This window comes from Mauremys reevesii, linkage group 1 (assembly GCF_016161935.1).
Source record: "Mauremys reevesii isolate NIE-2019 linkage group 1, ASM1616193v1, whole genome shotgun sequence".
NCBI classification, from domain to species: Eukaryota; Metazoa; Chordata; order Testudines; family Geoemydidae; genus Mauremys; species Mauremys reevesii.
In genome coordinates, this window is record NC_052623.1 from 62,352,265 (window position 1) to 62,368,236 (window position 15,972).

Below are 15,972 nucleotides of genomic sequence, written 5' to 3' on the forward strand. Positions count from 1 at the left end.
TTACAGTGCAAATGCTTGTAATAAATATATTTTAATATAAATATAAAATAAATATAAAGTGCGCACTGTACACTTTGTATTCTGTGTTGTAATTGAAATCAATATATTTGAAAATGTAGAAAAAATATTTAAATAAATGGTATTCTATTAACAGTGCGATTAATCGCGTGATTAATTTTTTTAATTGCTTGATAGCCCTAATTACTACTAACAAAAGTATTACTAAGTAATTTTCCTCTCAACTATATCTCCTTTTCTTCCTTTGTACAACGGATTCTTTTTATTAAGCAGATGTAAGCAGTGTAACTCTGACCATGCTTACACAGGGAGTCTAGTTCTCATTGAGTTGACTCAGACTAGTTGGTGCATAATACGTAAGCCATACTAATAACGTGCACACAGGATGGTTGTGCCCACTTTCAATTTGCATCACTGTGTATATACAGCAGGGGCTTTGTATGAACCAAGGTGGTGGCATTGTGCGAGGATATCCCATCGTCCTTGGCTTTGCTGGTGAGCTGTGTGCATACTGGGATTTTTCTCACCACACACTGTGGAATGCTTAATGTAAGCCAGGCAGAAGCCAGTGGCGAATTCTGGACTTCGGGTCAACTTAAAAAATTCCCATGATTCTGCTCCCTTTGTCCCATGCGTCTTCTCTTTCTGGGCAGGCTAGCACCATTTTCGGTTTTCAGCAGTGACTTCTGCAGCAGCAGCGGCAGCGGAGGAAGGATGAGGAAGCCGAGAAGCCCACTGAGCAATTGCTACTATGTGAGCTCGTCCTGGAGCCACTTCAAACAATGCAGCACTGTTTCTGGGCTTGGGAAACCAGTGATAATGTGTGAGAAAGGATCGTTCTGCAGACCTGAGATAATTAGCAGTGACAAAAGAATTTCAGGATGGCAAAGGCAACCTTTTTGGAGATCAGTGCTGAAGTCGCCCTGGAACTGCAGCAGAAGCATACCAATGTGTGGTGCCCCATTCTCACTGAGAAGCAGGTCACCATTGTTCTCTGGAGTCTGGCCATCCCTGAATGTTGCCAGTCTGTAAACAACCAATTTGCCTAAGGAGATCAACCGTTGGGACCACTGTCATGCAGGTGTGTGATACCATGCATAAGGCACTGTTGCATCAGGTTACAAAACTTGTTAATGCTCAGATTTTTGATGGCTTTGCTCGCATGAGGTTCCCAAACTGTATTGAGGTAATAGATGGGACCATGTGCCTCTAATTTATCTCCCATATCAGGCCTTTAAGTATATAAAGAGAAAGGGGTATTTCTCCATGGTGCTCCAAGGGCTGGTTGACCACCAGAGCAGGTTCACAAACATAAATGCAGAGTGATCTGGAAAGGTCCACAGTCTTTTGGAACTCACCTCTATTTGCCCGAATGAATAAAGGAGACTGCCCCCAGGATCACCGTGGACATTAATGGTAGGGAAACTGCTCCATTTATCCTGAAAGACCTGGCTTATCCTCTGCTTCCCTGGCTAAGGAAGCCATTCACAGGCTACTTGGAGAGAACAAAGGAATTGTTTAACTATTGTTATAGTAGCTGCAGAATGACAGTGGAGTGTGCGCTGGCCACCTTAAAGGCAGATGGCACTATTTATGGGCTAGGTTGGAAGCTGCAGAGTTTTTTGGTTAAAATTATAGCTGCATGTTGTATTTTGCACAATATTTCTGAAAGTAAGGGAGAAGGTCTTAATGATGGGCGGGAGGCTGAGGTGCAGAGACTTGCTCAGCAGTTTAAGTAGCCAGCAAGGAACCCATGAGAAAATGGAAACAACCAGAATAATACTGTCAAGGATGCTACCAAAGGCTGGCTGGCCCTTTAAGGCAGGTGGGCTCAGACTTGCCCATAGCTACTTGGGGCAATTAGTGATGCCAGCTGGGTGTAATGGAGTTAGTGACTGACTCCAGCTTCAGAGGACTACTTAAATAGAGCGGGGAACGGTCCATGGGGAAAAGATTCTGGAGAAGACAGGACTCTCCTGCAGGAAGAACCCACAGGATAGGCTCCTGGGGATGAGGGTGGGGAAAGCACCAAGACAGGGATCATAGGGTATGTCAACACAGAAATTAAACACCCTCGGCTGCCCTGGGTCGCTGATTCAGGCTTGGGCTGTGGGGCTGTAAAACTGCAGTGCAGACATTTGGGCTCAGGCTGGAGCCTGTGCTCTGGAGTCCCACAAGGGGTGAGGATCCCAGAGCCCTGGCTCCAGCCAAATCCCGGGTGTCTACACACCAATATTTAGACCTGCAAGCCTGACTCAGCTGACCTGGGCCAGCAGTGGCTGTACCACTGGCCTTTTATTCCAGTGTAAACATACCTATAAAGGTTGGAAGTCAGGTAGGAGAACCCACATAAAGCAGAGTAGGCTCCTGTGGAGAAGCCCTAAGACAGGGCCTACAAAGATCAGGGAGATTCCTAAGGAAAGCTGCCAGAGTCCCTGGGAGAAGAGAGGCAGTAGGGGAAGAAGGAAGATAAGAGAAGCTCTGCATAGGCCAAGAGAAGGGACCACAAAGCAGAGGACTTTAGTGGAACCTGAGAGGGGCAGAAGAACCTGCATTTGATTTGGATTTTCCGTTGGATCTCATTATCCCAGAAAGGGATTGAGCTTTGTGTGATTTGACTGGAGGTCTGAGCCAAGGAAGACCCAGCAAGAGGCAGATGGCAGGAGAAAGTGCCAGAAACGGTGATGCCCTGCAGCACTGAATGCTGACGCAAGGGGGTATTACAGGTGGTGAGTACACTACCTTACAGATGCCTATTGCTCTTAATTTGAGTTTCAGGCCTGAAAATGTCCTGCTGTATATCCAGCTGTTATCCAGGGGGAGGCAGGGGGCATGGAATGTGAGCACTGCAGTGTCTTTTAGGGGTGGTAGAAGTGGCACGTTGTGCTGCTCCTTGTTATCTTGTGTCTGCTGTTATACTTTTGTAAAAATCTCTGACTTATGCAAAATTTACAGTTTTTCTGTCTACCATGCACTGCAGATCCTTTATGAATGATTTTTAAAGGTTTTTATTATTAAACAATGATTTATTATGTAACAACCAGAAACATTTAATTAAAACATCAGTGAAGCACAGGTTTAAAGTGACACAGTGAAGTGGAGAGCAATGCACAACAATGGGGTGCGGGGAGGAGCTCCAGTTCACAGGCAAGTATATGTCTTGCCTCTGCCTCTTGTTCTTGTTCTTGGACCTTCTGGTGTTGAGTGTCGGGCTCAAAGTTATAAGGGTGTTAAAGGGCCTGAAAGAGCAGGGCTCCTGGGTGTAATTCTTGCTACCCTCAACTTGGGCTAGGAAGGGGAATGGCATCTGGGAGCACAGCTGTGGGGGTACAGTGGGAAACACATGCTGGTGTTCCCAGGACCTTGTATTGTCCAGGGGCTTCAGCACAGAGCTTTGACTGTCTGTGTGCCCGCTAGCAGCATGCACTGCAGCAGAGCATTCTACTTCTGTATTGCCTCCAGGAGTTGCCTCTGCGTATCTCTGTGTCAGAGGCCTAGCTGGCCCTCCACCTTGTGGAGCTTGTCAACCCTCCTGGTTTCGCTGGGAGTCTTCCAGAATCGGGCTCTATCTCCCAGAGCTACTGAAACCAAACTGGAAGACTTTGGGCTGCTAAAAGTCCGGCCGCGCAGCTGGACTAAGGCAGGCTCCCTACCTGCCCTGGCCCCGTGCAACTCCCAGAAGCAGCTGACATGTCCCTGCGGCCCCTGAGGGGGAGCAATTGGGGTCTCCACGTGCTGCCCCAAGCGCCGATTCCATAGCTCCCATTGGCTGGAAACTGTGGCCAAAGGGAGCTGTCGGAGTGGTGCCTGCAGGCAGGGCAGCGCACAGAGATCCTGCCTCCCCCTGCAGGGATGTGTCGGCCACTTCCACAAGCGGCGCGGGGTCAGGGCAGGCAGGGAGCCTGCCTTAGCCCTGCTGCGTCACCAAGCGGGAGCCGCCCAAGGTAAGTGCCGCCTGGCTGGAGCCCACACCCCCTCCTGCATCCCAACCCCCTCCTGCCTCAGTCTGGAGCCCCCCTCATGCACCCAAACTCCCTCCCAGAGCTTGCATCCCACACCCCTTCCTGCACCCGAATTCCCTGCCTCAGCCCAGAGTCCCCTCGTGCACTCAAATTTCCTCCTGGAGCCTGCACTCCCTCCCGTACCCCAACCTCTTGCCCCAGCCCAGTGAAAGAGTGTGTGTGTGGGGGGGAAGCAAGCGACAAGGGAGGGGGGGATGGAGTGAGCTGGGTGGGGCCTTGGAAAAGGGGTGGTGCCGGGGTGGGGCCTTGGGGAAGGGGAGGGGCAGGGGGTGGGACCAGGGTGTTTGGGTTTGTGTTATTAAACAGTTGGCAATCCTGAAGGGAATGGGAGTAGTTAATTCACAGAGTAACTGGGAATAGTTAATTAGACAGGGAAGCATCTGAACATGGCTAAGGATTTTAGTTAGACAAGGAGAAAGGAAAGGAGAGGAACTGCCAGTGAGCCCAAATTAAGCAAATGCTCTCCAAACAGCGAGGCCTGGGAGAATCCCTCAACAAGCAGGGGAAAGACTTCAGAGCTCTCTAGGCAGTGGAGAAGCCTGACGCCTTACAGCTGAAGTAGCTGCTGCTGGCACCTAGAGACTTTTGGTTTGGAACTAAAGTTTTATCTGGGCTCTTAGATAGGAGCCTTTAAATCACTGTATATGTGCTCATTTCAGAAGGTTTTATTAAAGGGAGACATTCTACTGTAAAGCAGAGTGGCTTCTCCTCAACCTAACTGTTTCTGACCTCACTGAGGGTGGAAACTGAGGCAGGCTATAGCAAGCCACACTCAGTGTCTTTTGCCATGGCAATGCTGTCTCTAGCCATTTCAATGCTCTCTCCCCAAGCTCTTTGGATAGTTGCCTGGTTTCTTCCCCCTCTCCAACCTCAAATACAATCTCCAGCTCTCCATTATCTTTATTTTTGGGAAGTGGGGGTAGGGGAGTCTGAAAGGAGGTCTGCAAACGTTCATTCCAAGTTCTCTGTTTCTTCCCCCTCAAGTTACCCAACTGCTCATTCATTGATAAAGGCCCTGTCCTTGAGAGTCTGGCCAGTGCAGGTGCTCTGGCTGTGGGAGTAGGGGAAAACACCCAAGTGGTGGTGGTTCATATTTCAGAGAGGCTATGATAGTATTTTTCTAATATGTATTTCTCATTTCCCCTCCCTGAGATTCTTCCCACTCTGGGGGAACTCCAGATGGTAAGCGGTGGATGCCTGGGGCTAGATTAGGATTTTTTGGTGTGCTGTAGATGCTGTTTGAGTTTGCAGTTGTACCTCGGCAGCTGTGAGTGTTGGGAATATGTTCAGGGTTTGGCTTTGCAGTTTAGGCTATGCCTTGGAAGTGCTGATCAGGTGTTGGAGGGACTAGCAGGGGGTTTCTGGGGGCAAACTAGATACTAAACCCCCTCTACATCCCTTTTAGGCTGCCCTGACTCTCAGTGATGTTATACTGAGGTGGGTGACTACAAGGCAAAGAACAGCCTTATTCAGAAAAGCAAAGGGCAGATCAGCAAGATACACTGTGAAGTTATTCACCAAGACAGTCCCTTCAGAAGTAGTGAAGGAGTGGAAGGGAGTTGTGAGATATGCTGGGAGCAATAACCGTAGAGCAATTCCCCATGTCTCAATTAGTTTCTGCTCTATCTCCCCTGCAGACATCCTGAAAGTACAGAGAAAAACAGATTGGCTTTTGCGCTGATTGTTTGAAGCCTGAACTGCTCCTAGTCTTTTTCTGTATAAGTCTGTGAAAAGTCATTTGGAGCTGTACAACTATGCTATTGCTAAGGTAAACTTATTTTTTGTACGAATACCTGTTACAGGGCATATACAACTCAGCAGGAAGCTGCAGTCTTAGTACCTTTATGGGCATGCAATGCCCATGTCTACTTCATGTAAACGGAGAATACTGACCAAACTTTTTTTTCCTGTAATGATTGTCTCAAACTGTTGAATTTAGCACAGCTGAATGTTTTGACTATTCGAATACACAACAGGAGGGGAAGGAAGGAGACTGTTGTAGTAATAATAAGGTCTACAAATTTACCCTAATTGTAAGATCCACTGTAAAATGTATATGATAGTGTAGTTCATAAACTGTTACGATAAATGATAACAAATGTTAATTAAAGTAGGTAAAGTTGTTTATGATAATAAATGTTATAAACAAGTGTAAGGAAACCAGAGAGACTAAATTAGTCCAAACAACAATAAGGACCTGCTGATAAGATTCAAGAACTGTTGAAATCGTGATTGGTAAAAACAGAATATGTGGAACCAGAAGCTAATGGACCAAAATTGGTGTGAAGGATATTAGGTCTAATTGGTAGACAAAATAATGAGGGTGATATTATAGTTCATCCCCCTATTTCCCCATTTTGGGTTTCTTAAAAAGAAACTGAATAAAAAATTCATTGCTCCACCCCACTTTGCATGCCAGCTTGTCTTGTCTCGTCTCATCTCATCTTCTCTGACCCCAAGATAAAAGAAGCAGACCAGACTAAAAGATTTTTTTCTAGGAGGAAGGCCAACTGGCCTTAACCTTGTTTAAGGAACTTTTATTTTCATCTGAGAGTATTGAAAATCATGATGACATCCAGCCATTAGTGGGACTACCCAATTGCCAGCATCGCAGTCAGGTAAAATCTTGTTTTGCCTCCCTTTCCTGTTGTGTTACTTTCTGCCCCACTAATTCTTTTCTACGACACCTCTACCTCGATATAATGTGACCCGATATAACAAAAATTCAGATATAACGTGGTAAATCAGTGCTCCGGAGGGGGAGGGGGGGCGGGGCTTCGCACTCTGGTAGATCAAAGCAAGTTCGATATAACGCAATTTCACCTATAACGCAGTAAGATTTTTTGGCTCCCGAGGACAGCGTTATATCAAGGTAGAGGTGTATCTTCTATCTCAGCTTTCCATTGAACCCTGAAATCAACTAAACTGCATCTACCCAAACCTGCTCTGTCTAAGGAAAACAAACCCAACCAGATGATGTCCCTGACTGGAATATAAACCAGCAGCAGGTGCCATAGTTGATCTGTCAGACAAAGCATCCATTTATGATTGACCAGCCACCCAGTGTTCCAAAGACATCAACAAATGTTGTATTTGCCGCACCTTTTCTATCTTATCTCTCCCCAATTGTATGTCTGTCTGTTTATTAGAAACAGGAGAAGTGAATACAGTAACTCCTCACTTAAAGTTGTCCTGGTCAACACTGTTTTGTTATTAGGTCGCTGATCTATTGGAAAACATACTAGTTTAAAGTCATGCAATGTTCCATTACAAGGTTGTTTGCCTTGCCCCACTCTGCCTAGTGCTCCTGCCTAGTGCTCCCAGACCCCTGCAGCTCTCCCCGATTCCCTGCAGTGCTCCCTGATCTCACTCCCTGGCAGGAGCGCCGGGCAGGCAGAACGGGGCAAGCCCCCATGCCCTGACCCTGCTCCCCAGCAGGAGTGCCAGGTGGGTGCAGCAGTGCAAGCCGCTGCGCCCTGAGCCCGCTACACCCCTGCCTCAACCAAGCTTCACAATAATTATTGGTGAGTACAGTATTAAATTGTTTGTTTAAAATTATTTAAAACATACTGTATATGTATATAATATCTTTTGTCTAGCGAAAAAAAATTCCCTGGAACCTGACCCCCCCCCCACCCCATTTACATTAATTCTTATGGGGAAATTGGATTCGCTTAACATCATTTTGCTTACAGTAGCATTTTCCAGGAACATAACTACAATGTTAAGTGAGGAGTTACTGTATAACAATAAATTGTACAGACAGATACTTATATGTTGAGGAGGATCTACCTCCAGAATCTGGGGCTGGGTTTCTGGGTGGAAAAAGAACTTGCTTCCTACACGATCGCCCTCAAGGTTCTGAGTCCAAGGGAGATCCTGGCTTTCTGGGAAGAGCTCTTCAGTGACCTCCTCATGTTCCTCCTTCATTGACCCTTGCTGCTTGTCCTCTGGGGTTGGGAAGAGGGGCACAGAGTCCACAATGTCCTTGGATCTGGCAGTGGTGTAATTGCTCAAAATTCGATCCAGCTCCTCAAGAATTGGACAGATTACATTTCCATGGCTGGACTGTTTCCTGACTCCCTGGTTTTAATGTAAGTTATTCCTGAGCTGATTGCTCTTTATCTGGCACTGGTCAGCATCCCAGTTGTGACCCCTTGTGGATATCTGACTAGCAATATCCAAACCCACAACTTTATAGCAGTGGCTGGCCCCAAGGGCATGCTGAAGTCATGCTTCTCCCCAGATGGCGATGAAATCTAGGGTTTCAGCATGGCTCCAAGCAGCTGCTCAAGGCATATTGTAAAGGCTGCTGGAGTAATATTGCTGTAATGCCAGTATATTGGAATCCAGGACCAAGTGTGCCGATCCTGGCACTGTGCCAGTTTTTAAATGGACAAGGGGACATCCAGTGAACTTGACTCCAGAACAGTGGCGGGCACCCAGGTAAACAAACAGGTCAGTAATAGACATCCACAAAGCAGTGTGGCATAGCAGTTGGAGTACAGAAAAAGTAGTTCACAGCAGCATTGTGTGCCAATGAACAATCAACTGCACTAACTCAATTCATACTGAACTTCATACACTTTGAAAAAGGACTACAGAGTTTGCAATAAATGCAGCGTTAGTGCACTCTAAGGAATTGCATCATGTGTATGCAAGGATTTTCAGACTGGACTAACTCAAATTAGTGCAGACCAAAGCCCCTATACAGACAAGCCCTCAGGGGGGATACTCATCAGATGATTAAACTGAGGAAAAAAGTTTTTCTGCTCAGTAAAAAGGAAGATATGTTGTTTTTAAACAAAGATAATCTCATATAAATGAGATTTAATTATATGATGCCATAAGAAATACTATGAGAGTAAAGTGTTCTCAATGTAACATACCTTAAGTGAAAACACCAAATAAGAATTTTAAAAAATCTGATTGCAACTTTTTTTTCATGTGTGCACATGTAAATCAGTTAAGTGCAAGTCCACTGGCATGGTATCTTTGATCTAGATTTAATAAAAAAATCCCAATCACATTCCTATTTGGATCAATTTCACTTCTTAATTTCTATTTCACTTTTGCCTCTTTAGCTCCACAATGAGAAATGTGTTGGGCAGCTTCCTTTCCAGCAGTGGGGTCATAACAAGGATGAAATGGGCTGGACACACAATTGGAACTATCAGTACTGTAAGACACATGTCAAGGACATAATCATGAAAGTTTGCACGTGCATAGTACGCACACAGTAATGGAATGTATGTGACCCAATATTGGTATTTCAGTCACGTGCCCCAAAAGTGCATGGTATAGTGGGGGGATGGGATGGGAGGGTAAGGGAGAAGAGCAGATTGGGTGAAGCTAGAGAGAGAAAAGCTAGACAACAGGGTATGTCTACAACAGCAAAGAAATACCCGCGGCTGGCCCATGCCAGTTGACTTGGGCTCACAGGGCTTAGGCTGCAGGGCTGTTTCACTGCTGTGTAGACTTCTGGGCTTGCGCTGGAACCGGGCTATAGTACACTGTGGAGTGCCCAGAATTCTACCCAGCAATGAAACAGCTCCGCAGCTCGAGCCCCGTAAGCCCAAGTTGGCTGGCATAGGCCAGCCACGGGTTTTTCTTTGCTATGTAGACATACCCACAGACACTAACAAAAACCGAGTACATTGTAGATACCTAAAGAAAAAATGAGGTGATTGCTTCATATTATATTGAGTAAATACAGAGAATCATAATTTCATGTTAATTTTTATTATATTTCACAGATTCCTAAAACACCCATCGCCACAATATTTTAACAGTTAGGATGAATAAATCTGAATTCTGTTTAATTTCTTAGCTTTTAGATCTGTCCATTTATGCAGTAATACTGTTAATTATGCACATGCTTTAAACAGAAATCAGTGATTGGAAAATCATTCATCTCTCCTTCCAACATTAATCTATAGCCAACTTATTATTCTTTTAGTGACAAAGTGGTTTGATAGAATACACATTTCATTTCCTCTCTTAGCCATCTGATTTTAAGATGTTACTAGAAAGACGGTATTTTATAAAACCTTTATCCAAAGTTTAATTGTTTAGTTTCTATTTAGAATGCAACAGGGAAACTTACAGTGTGTACACACACACACACACACTCTCTCTCAAGGAGCTGGAAAGGCATAAGAAGGAATTGTTCACCCTGTGCAGTAACAGTGGTGGATTAGCCACTGGGCCAATAGGGCCTGTGCCCAGAGGCCCCAGGCAATGGGGGGCCCCCCCATAAAAATGGGCATCCATGCGCCCCTACCTGCTCCGCCTGGTGCTCCTGCTGGGGAGCTGGGTTGGGACACGGGGGCTTGCCCTGCTCCGCTCGGCGCTCCTGCTGGGGAGCAGGGGAAGCCCCCAAGCCCCAACCCTGCTCCCCAGCAGGAATGCCGGGTGGAGTGGAGCAAGACCTCGCGCCCTGACCCAGCTCCCCAGTAGGAGCGCCAGGGTGGGGGAAGCCCCTGTGTCCCGACCCAGATCCCCAGCAGGATAGCCAAGTGTGGGGGGGAGCGAGGCAAGCCCTCCTACCCCGACCCCATTTCCTCTGCAGGAGCATGGGGAAGAGGGGTGAGGGGACTGCAGGCGGAAGGGGTGGGGAGGGCCCCACCCACGCACTGGCCCAGGGCCACACGGTCCCACAAACCCCTAATCCGCCTCTGGCAGTAACTGTAGTTTTTCAAGATATGGGTTTCTATGGGTGCTCCACTTCAGATGCATATGCTCCTCTTGAGCCCTTAATCAGCAAGTTCTAGCTAGCAATGTTCCTTCAGTCCGTGCATGCACCCTATGCCTCCTCTTGGCAGACATCGAGGCTATATATACACATTTGGAATGCCCATCACTTAATGGTTTAGCATCCTGGCAAGAGAGGCAGCATTTGAAGCCTGGCGAACCAAGCATAACTTGCCAGGAGAAGACAAGTCTCCCGGGGGAAAAGAGAGTGGAAAAACAGTCCTCTCACCCAAAACTAACCAGCCATACTAAACACCACACAACAACCTACTACCATAAACTAACACTGAAGAAAAGAGAAAAGGCTGAGTATGCTCTAGACGGATATGCTAATGTTCCATCTCGGGACAAGGCAGTAGAGAAGGGGCTGAGGGTAGTTTGCCCAAGCACCCCTATATAGCCTTGGTGTCTGCCACAAGGAGGCCTAGGGCGCATGCATGGGCCAAACAGACACTACTAGCTAGAAATCTCTGATCAAGGGCTTTAGAGGTGCATGTGCACATGAAGTGGAGCACCCATACGGACACTACTCGAAATAAAAATCAAATTTTCCCCAAAAAAGCAAAAAGTTCTGATCAGTTACCTTCAGAATTCAGAAATGCCTTGTTTCATTAATTTACAATGTTCTTAAAAAAATTCTCCACTGGCAGGAGCCCACACATATGAAATGGGAGTCAGAGAAGGGGTTTGTTTTATTTATTTAACTCTGTGGATACTGGACAGGGCTGCGGCTGGGAACTCAAAATTAAACTAACAACGGAAAGAAAGTTACACTTCTAACTATAGCATCATATTACCGTTGCTTCATAATGGATGTAAACTTCCTCACCCTTTCAACTCTTAAAAACACATTTTAATGGATATTTTATTCCTTATTTTAAACTAAATTAAACCAAAGCAAGGTTGCTTATTCTTCTTCTTTCCAGAGACTTGCCTTACACTGATATTTTATTCATTTCAAAACATGAAGTATTTATGATCCATTCTAATTTGCACACATTCTCATTTTATGAATACGGCAATTTTCCTTTTGCAGAGCCATATATAACATGGTCTCTCTTATTATGTCAAGTAACATTTAATAGCCCTTAGCTGCAACTTGTGACTGTTAGAAAATGTGCTCAGGATGAGTCATCTTCATTCACATATTCTGCAGTGGAAAGAATTCATGAATGGACGATCTGCTGTAATTCACTTCTACAAAGAGAACCCATTCATACATTTTAAACCCAGTTTTATGAATCACTCTAATGTAGCTTATAATTCCACTTTAGAATAAGAAAATTTTGGCTTAAGGAAGGTTTCACAAAAGCCCATAAATACTACTACTATCAAAAATGGCTATATAGATTTACAAGAACTCTTTCCTTTTAAAAAATATACATTTCAGTACAGCAAACTGACAAACTAAGATAGAAGTCCTGTTACCTAACTAACAAACAAAAAATAAGTTCTCTCTGGAAAGCAGATGCTCATGGGATGGTACTGCTAGTCTTTCCCCAATAGTTTGCTGGTTTAAGCTGAGCTCAGATCAGTGGTGACCAGAGGTCATTACTATCTGATGACTGTTTGGTAGTCAAAGAGAGTAATTTATTTTTTTTAATAAACATATAGAGAGCTGTTCACTAATGTATCTAGGTGCTCATTTTTAAAATACATGTTCTTAAATAAAACTATCTACAATGGGTTGCAACTAAGAACTCATGGCTGAAATGTTAGCAGTCATGCTGTCATTTTTTTAGGAATAAAAAGACGAATATAAAAAACCTGAAGAAAATCTAAGAAATATATTTTATTTTGTCTTGAAGCTCATTAGTACTCTGATGGGCCATCAAAGGGATTGAATTGCCAAGGTAGGGCCCTTCAGTTAAGACTGTTCTTCTGCCATCCCTGGAGATTTCAAACCCAGGAAATGATCACAAGGACCTTTCATCCAATCTTAACTCCATGAAAAAGGCATTAACTGAAATTACTTCTCACCTAATGTACTTCCACATCATCCAGGGCTTTCCAGATCACCAGCCTAAATTACATTTGGAAACAACCTGGAAGTCATGACAGGGACTTGAGTACAAATGTACTTGCAATACCTTACCCCTCACAAAAAATGGGCAGCACATTTTTCATCAGCTAGTGCTTCAGGGTAAATTCAAGGATATTCCTTAAAACATCTACCCTGACACACCCTTTCGTCTGGTAGGACATTCACTCAAATTTGTTTTCAAACTTAATTAGAGTGTTTTTAAGTGTTTTTTTTACCTTTATCTAGTACAGCATCCCAAGTCATGAGAGCACTCATTTGAAATAAAAACCAACAGCAAAAAGTTATGAAGTGTCCCATCTCTTAATGTGCCATGGTCTCTAGATAACACCACAAGAAAATGCAATTAATATTCTAATTATTACATACACAAATAACATATGGTGACTTCACTAGATGGTGCAGATGATCAAATTGTGCCTTGAAGTCCAGAATCTGGCCTCTGGAATATCGACAAGGCATTAAGAAACCCAAGAAACTGACACATGGTGATCTGCTAAATCCCCCATGCAATACTACACTCTCTCTATTTCTACTCCATAAGCTCAGCTCCTTCTAGAAAAAAGATGGCGGCTCATTACTGCAGTCTAAGATTGTAAATATATTAAGAAAATAGCACCCTTGGAGTAGATAGCATATACTGTTTCAAACAGGTATCAGAGGCCCAAGGAAACAGAGGAAGAGCTTTTGGTATAAAAAGTTGAGTTTAAACAGACTCATGACATTCCTTCTGATCCAGCAAATGCACATGAACTTTTGTCCAAGGGAGGGCCAGGCCCCTACCCTTGCTGCATGGTTGGAAGGACTTTGATTTGCCAGGGCCCCACAGCATTGATGGGCGACTGTTGGTATGTTTAATACGTGTGTAGATCTGTTTACTGTTTTCTTGTACTGTTTTCTGTATTCTTTTGTCCTTAAATAAATGTATTCTGCTTAAGAAGGCTGTTTGGCCACTGGTAAAGACAATATCATTGTTCTTGGTGAGAACCCAAGGAGCACAAACTGCAGAGCTGCTTGGGATAAACACACTGAAAAAAAGGAGGCTGCAGCTTAAAACCTCAGTCAGAAGGGAAAGGGCTGCAGGCCTCTGCTCAGGCAGGTGAAGCGGAGAGACCTGAGACCGCATTTCTTGAGCAGACCACAGAGGGGAGTTAAAGGGACAATTACCCTGACATTATGACAATTTCCTCCAGCTATCAGAAATCATAAAATATGTCCCAAAAACATAACAACAAAAAACGCCTGCCTAACCCAGAGAAAGGAGAAAATTGGCATCATGCTATGTAGAAACCTGCCACTGGATCCAGAATGGAATGGTTTGTAATGATAAATGGCCAAATACTATGTAACACTCTCCTGGATGGTCACACCCTCCTCTACAAGATGAGGGGTTTGTCTTTTTTTTTCCTTAGCACACACTTTGGCAACAATTGTATTGCTTGTCATGATAATAAAGTCTCAATGAACTGAGTCATAACTCCAAGTGGTGTACTGGAATGGAATTTGTCCCCCTTTTCCCTTAAAGACTTCGTATTTAATTGGAGGTGGTTTTATTATGCCAACTGGAGTGTCTTCACCAGATGCGCTACAATGGTGCAGCTGCACCACTGTATCATTTCTAGTGTAGACTGGCCCTTAGTCTAGCTGGACCACATTGCTGATGAGAAAGAATTATGAACTGGGATAAGTAAAACTTTAAAGTTTGATTGTGTATATTTTATAAATTACTAGTAGTTCAGCAGCCATCAATTTAATTATATGTCTTATGAAAATAGCCTGGCCGGCACCAGTCAGATTTGAATCTTTCTACCCTTGGACAAAGATGCATTGTCAAAGATTTGCAATTTTTTTCTTTAGCTCTCAATAATTTTCTCCTTTATGTTACGGATCCCTTTCTGTTTACAGGACTTTACTACCAAAAGACAGGTAGCAGTGATGACAAATACTAGCAAACTGCCACATTGATAAGTATAAATCTGGTGTGTATGCTTAGAACACTAAAAGTGCACAAGCATTCTCAAACCTTTTCTTAAAGCAACCCCCTTGTATGTTTAAATTTATTTTTATTTCTCTGGCCTTGCAATTAGGTATATTATTTGTAGTGTGCTGAAAGCACTACAAAGCATGAAGCAACAAATCTTCTTGACTCATGAGCTTCTGATCTAAGAAAACGATAGAGGACAACACAGTCACAGAGTTCTGGGTGATCAGCAGATGAATTTATCACAATTAAGTAAATAGGGTGGTGAATGAAAACACAGGTTGCACAAAAGCATGTTTTGAGGAGAATTTTAACAAAGACAAGGGGAGTGCTTGCTGCGTATTGTTAGGAAGGTCATCTTGAGTGCAGGGGTAGCAGGGAAGAAAGTACTCAGCCAGCACATAACTTCCCTCCAGTTGGATTTAGAATGTCTGAATAAATCTCAAGGAGATAGATTTGATGCAGATAATGCTGTTACAAGCATTTGATAAATTATGTGGGCATATAATATATTTATTACATGCTTGCACAATGTATCATGTGGCTATTACTTCCAAATATATGATTGGTGTGTTTGTATGTGCGTGTGCATGCATGCACCATTTTTATGAATATAGAGAACATTCCCTCCTTTATACAAAGAACTTCACAGAAAAAGCATAACTGAAAAATTTACAGAGCTGACTCAGCAGCTTCCATTGCAGGCAGAAAAAGAAGACTACAGAAAATGAATGAAGTAGAATACAAAAGAAAACTAACACTAGAAAACAGAAAAAGTTTTAGCAGGTATTCTGGTGAACTAGGTAGTGAGGAGAGGATAGAAAAGATGCACTAATGAAGAAAAGGGAAGATGAGTGGAGTTTACTATAAACCATTGACTAAAGAAAGTAAGTGACTCAATAGCTCTTAAGGGCTTGTCTACATGGGAAAGTCAGTGTGCAGCAAGTACATTAACAACTCTGCAGTCACTCCCCATATGGATGCTTATTATGCATGAAGAGGATGCTTGAGTGGTTTAGCTGAATGCACTTCCAAAGTGCATTAAGCTAATAAGCACAAAGGCATTCTTAAGTAAGAGTGTCCACACATGGAGTTAGTGCAGAGTAGCTAGTATGCATCAGCTACTATGGGCTTTTCCCCCATGTAGACAAGCCCTG

The 15,972-nt window shown here is 44.0% G+C and overlaps 1 protein-coding gene and 1 long non-coding RNA gene across 5 annotated transcripts in view; one reads left to right on the plus strand and one right to left on the minus strand.

Annotated features, from left to right (window-relative positions):
* Positions 1 to 15,972, minus strand: part of FNDC3A (fibronectin type III domain containing 3A) — a 178,703-nt gene that overhangs the window by 90,580 nt on the left and 72,151 nt on the right. The window lies entirely within an intron of this gene.
* Positions 2,718 to 6,596, plus strand: LOC120402371. Its single transcript, XR_005597192.1, has 3 exons — positions 2,718 to 2,747; positions 5,678 to 5,808; positions 6,572 to 6,596. It is a non-coding gene; the product is annotated as an uncharacterized LOC120402371 (long non-coding RNA).